The 5,454-nt window shown below is 39.4% G+C and overlaps 1 protein-coding gene across 25 annotated transcripts in view; it reads right to left on the minus strand.

Moving 5' to 3' along the window:
- Window positions 1-320: 320 nt before the first annotated feature.
- The window catches only part of LOC308058479 (uncharacterized protein), a 92,910-nt gene continuing 87,776 nt past the window's right edge, over window positions 321-5,454 (minus strand). For all 25 annotated transcript variants that reach the window (XR_013925812.1, XR_013925813.1, XR_013925815.1 and 22 more), the window contains 2 exons: window positions 3,835-3,935; window positions 321-1,974 (listed from right to left, as the gene is read on the minus strand). The gene's annotated coding sequence lies outside the window, so the exon portion shown is untranslated. The remainder of the gene's footprint in view (window positions 1,975-3,834; window positions 3,936-5,454) is intronic.

Genomic DNA, 5,454 nt, shown 5'->3' on the forward strand with positions numbered 1-5,454 from the left:
GATGGTGATAAAGTTTGTCCTTGGTGTCAACAGCTTAGCTCTACATATCCTACCAACATAGATAGCTGGCTGTCTATACTCCTGATTTAACAGTTTAGAAGACATATATCAATTTAAAATAACTAACTAACTTACTAAATAAATACCTAAATAAACAAATAAGGTGAAAGTGGAAGAAGTGCCATGGAAAATGTATCAGCTTTATTACATTTTGCTTTGTGAAAGAAACTGATGTATGAAAATAAAACTGTCTGCAAAGCGAAGTAAGTGTATAGGAATGTAGATAATTGATAAGAATAAGAGAATCAGGCAGTTCCTGGTCAGATCAACAGCTGTTTTATTTGAGGAAAACTGAGCCATGTAAGCTGAACTAGTTCAGTAAGTTACTGTTGTAATTGTGACGTTGACAGTAAGCAAACTTACAGCAACTAATACCTCACAGTGTCTTTGCTCTGCTCTATTCCCTTATCTGGTGTACCTATTGACTTCACTCTTGCTGCTTATTAAGAAACTACAGTACACCACTTTATCTTTCATTAAAAAAAAAATCACTACAACACCATAAACTGATATTATATTGCAAATTCCAGATTTATGTACACAAACAATTATCTCTCTTTAATAAACATATATCAGTCGTGTCCACTGAAAGCTAAAAGGAGCTTGGCAAAGCTAATATTTCTTAATAAAATTTTATTTCAGTGAAGAAATTCAGATTCTGTGACACTGAAATATTTACCCATTCATCTCAGTTTCAATAAAATATTTCACTCCATAAGAAGGTCCAAATATTCCATTTTCATATTTTGAAACAAAATGTTTTAATTTTCATGTTATAAACAGCTTCTCATTTGGAAAGAAAGACCCATTTTTATTGGAGTTTTTTAAATGGTTTTAACTTTCTGGTAGAAATTGCTGGTTTCATTTTCAGCCTAGAAAAAACCTAATTGCTAAAAATATCATCAGCTGGAGATGGTATGTTTTACATTTGCCAAGGAATTGAAGAACGTTATTTGCATACCTCTAAAATTCAGAGCTCTTGAAATTCATGACATTTTTAAAGTTATTCATTTTGATTTAGAAATTTTACTTCAGACATCTCCAACTAAAATAAGAAGATGTAGAGTCACTAAAATGCTCAGGATTCCACACACACCTGCACAATACAGAGGGATCTTCCTAAGAGAAGAATTTTTAACTTATAACTAGAAATGGATTCAGTGCACAGTAAGCGTGGTTTTTTTATCAGCAAACAGCCCATTAACATAGTAGTGTAAAGAAACAAGAGCGCATATACAACTACAGTGTTCTTGTATGTATGTTGTATTCCATCTTCATTGTGTCCCAAAACATTTTCTGCAATGTGGCTCTGAGTAAGACTGCAACAATGTCCAGGCAGCTTAAAAGATCTTTTGTCCCACAAAAACCTGTTCTTTCAAGGAACTGATCTTTATTAGGCAGGCAGATTTTCCATCATGGCTGTTCAGCTTTGCCCATGTGACATCTCACGCTGCAGATACGACTGCCAAACTACCTGCCATTCACGTTTTAAGCTTTCTGCGCTGGCACACTGTGTCAACAGACTTGCTGTTGTCCTGCTTTTAGTGTGCCTCTTCCTCACCTGCTTTCTGTGGAAGGATGGGGGGTTTTGCTCTGTCTGTTTCTTCTCATTCTTTTTCTGCTGAGTTTTTGGTTCTTCTGCCGAGTTTTTGGTTCTTCTGCCTTGATTTCTCTTGGGCCATTGCTTTTGCTGCTAAGAAATGACGAGTGCAGACTTTCTTTTGTTGTTGGTTCTCAACAACTCTGGAGAAGCCTCAGGGAAGTTGCCATCTTCTCTTTCTGGCATTCATTGTCCCTGCAGCCAATGACTTAGGAAGGTCCTCAGTGTACCCCCAGTCTTAGATGATCATAGACAGGATTTTGAAAAGGGCTGGATGAATAATGCATTTTTGGTTTAGTTCCCAAACTGAGACACTGTGGGTCAGGAATGAGAGAGAAAATTTTGGATGAATGTGGAAATTTATCTGATACAAAAGGAAAAGCTGTGTTGTGATTAGTGTTTAGAGCAGGGGTCCTCAAACTACGGCCCGTGGGCCGGATACGGCCCCCCAGGGTCCTCAGTCCAGCCCCCCGTATTTACAGAACCCACACACACACCCCTGCCGGGGGTTGGGGCAGGGAACCAAGCAGCCGTAGATGACTGCATGCCACTGCATCCGCGTGCCGGCCCCCTGTTTAAAAAGTTTGAGGACCCTGGTTTAGAGTCCCAACAAATAATCAGGACAATTTTTAAACAAAAAAGTTACCATCTTGAAATGAAATAATATCAAAACTGTGTTTTTAAAGGCCAAATAAAACATATTTATATCCTTAGGAGAATCTCTCTCTTTTTTTTCTTACTCGAGCCATTCATCATATTTATCTAAGGGATCACAGGCAGCTTGTCCACCCAAAAAGGGCTTTCATTTTTGATTAATTTACTTTTTACCTGCTTAAAAGCAGATATCCTACTGTGAGTCAACACTGGCATATTTGAATCACTAAGGCACTAAAAAAATCCCACTCTTCACCAGCAGAATTCACAAGACTTAACCCATATTACATGGGGAATGTGGTACACAGAAGCAAACACATTGAGTATTTGCAATCACTGAAGGGAGCTGTGCTGATGACATTGATTGTATCTGGGCAATTGCACCATGATTTTCAGTGTACCTAATACAGAAAACACAATTATGTCTTCACGTCTTTTTTTGTTTCACTTTTCACTGCCTAGGTCATGGTGTTCTTAAAATTTCCACCTAATATTTTTTTCAGAATAAGTTGATTGAGGAAGTTGGTGGTAGAACATGTCCAGCAGAATCCCTCCTCTTCTCCATCCTCTGCCTGCTACAGATACCGAATATCTTCATGCTGCTCCAGATGCTTTCTCCTCCTCACTGTATATCTCTGAATTTTGAAATTGAAATGAAGGGACTTTCAAACATTCCTCTGCATCTAAAAATGGCAGCAGTAAAAGCTGGATACATGGAATTAAACCAATTACCACATACCTAACCAAACTGGGAAAAGACAGGCTTTGCGTGGTGGTCACATATGGATCATTTGCAAAAAAGAGGTCTTAAAAGCCTTCCTGCTAATATGCTGAGTGCTAATAAAACATCATCAGGCTTTATGCTGACTCTGAAAAGACAAGACTAAACTCTCTCTTGTAACATCTTAAATACATGTAGCAGCTGCGTGCACAAACTGACTAAACTCTTCTGTTTTACAGCACGCTCTTCTATCTCACACTCTTAAAGACTGGTAAAATTCAGCCTTGACTCCCTGCCAGGCACAATATGAAGAATTCTATAATTATCAATCCAGCGATGGCATTTAAAAGCAAATGCATTATCATGCACAGAAATCATCTCATGTCCCCTGTAGCGAGTTCCACAAGGACTGTCACTTCATTTGACTATAATTCTGGCTATATTACATTTAAACCTCTTCCATCAACAGACTTCCCCAGCCAAAAAAAATATTCTTTTATTGATAAAATAGCATGCAGTCTGGAGTGGCTGTCAATGTACCTAAAGGTCATATAATGTCAGAGTCATTATCTTCAAATCATCTCATGAGCCCTACTTTGCAAGCTACCTATCAAAACAATAATAAACACAGAGAACGTGTGGTGCTACATAAAAAATTGTGCTGTCATTTTAAGAAGTATGGAATACAAGCAGAAAGATTCCTCCCTCCTCCTCCTCCTCTCAATATTGTGCAACCACTGTATTCAGCAAACCATTATATGAAATGTAATTAATAGTATGAACCCCCCTTTGCCAATACCTTTTTTCTCCTTGAGCCACTTGGTAATCCAAGACAATGCATTTACAAGCCAGATTATCCATTGCAGAGTTGCCAGCTCTGTCGGATCCCACTATTTTACCCTGTCATGGATCAAAAAGATTAAAAGCAACTTTAAAAAGCACATGTTATGATGCTAAGTCCAGTAACTCTAGCCTGTCTGCTTCAGCTCAGATTTGAAACTAAGCAAATATTAATGTTTTGAATGGAATCGGAATTAATGTTCTGTCAACCAGCTGCAGAGACAGGGGTTGCTGTTTTCCCATTTGTTTTGCTGGGTTTAGTTTTCATAATCCAGATGTTTTTCAATCACTGTTCACAGCATTAGGAAGACTGTGCTCATTCTGCAGTCCTGGGCATTGTTCAAACTAGTGTTTCCAGCCACACCTGAGGTGGGAGCCATGGGTCATTGGTTCAACAGGTTAACATGACTGACTTAGATTGCAGTAACTCTAAGAGTGATTACATTTATTTGCTGACCTAGATCTTCTGTAGATTAAGACATACTCCTGCCTTCACCTTTTTTTACCCTCCTATTTCCTCTACCTTAAAAAAGATAAATTGGTTAACAGTTGTAGGCAACTGGAAGGCTTCACATTTCACTTCTCTGTTTTCTTTTTTTCAGTGACAAAAGCAGCAAAGGAGGAAAGGGGCTGAGATCAAAGGAGTAACTGTCCTGTGTTTACCTCAGCCAGCTGTACCACACATTACCCCACTCTGTGCTGGTATCAGACACTAGTCCTATCATACCCTATTTGAAATCAGCCAGGGTTGAAACAGAAAACAGACTTTTAAATTTGTATATCCAGAGCTGACCATGTTTAGCAGAGCTGAGCTGCATGCAATGCTCTGCATGAGCTGAAGTCAACAAAAAGCAATTTCTCCTTATATTACTGTGAATTATTTACTACAACATTTGGAAATGACATCCAGATTCCGCACCACCACCCCCACCACCCCCCGGCCCTTGTTCAGAACTTTATTGCAATGAAAAGGGGAGAAGTAAATGAGTAGTAGGAGAGGGGAAATAAATCCCATTGAAATGCACTGGTTGATAAAAGAAGTGTCTTTTAAACAGTGCCTTATGCAAGAATAATTGTAGCATTTGTTACAGTGCTGTACTGATGTACTTAGGACCCTCTCTGACTATGGCAGAGATGTAAGAAGCACAGCTCCAGCTAGAGTATTCATGGGGCTGCAGGGCTTTGCTTATAGGTTGTTAGTGAAGACACACCAAATTAGCCAGCCCTGAAGATGGGGGTTTTGAATTCTTCGTATAAAATGTGAAGGGTTTTAGAGCTGAGATATTAGCCACACACACATGCATGCATGCAAACACCCACACATGCACAGACCAGAGAGGAAAGCCTTCCCTACTGCCAAGTGACTGAGGACATCACCTCTGGCACAGAGGACAGAGCAGATATTGTGCATCTTGTGTTGTGCCCTGAATACAGAAATAGGCAGGGCTGAGAACAGGTCCCTGTCTGTCTCTCTCACACAAGCATTAAGGGGGAGAGCCAGCTGACTCCTGAAAAGACACGTTGCCTATTACTCTCTGTCTCAGCTCCAGAGGTAGCTCAAAGAGAAGTACATCTAAAC

The sequence above is a fragment of the Falco punctatus genome (genome assembly GCF_963210335.1).
Source record: "Falco punctatus genome assembly, chromosome: 2".
In the NCBI taxonomy this organism is placed as follows: domain Eukaryota; kingdom Metazoa; phylum Chordata; class Aves; order Falconiformes; family Falconidae; genus Falco; species Falco punctatus.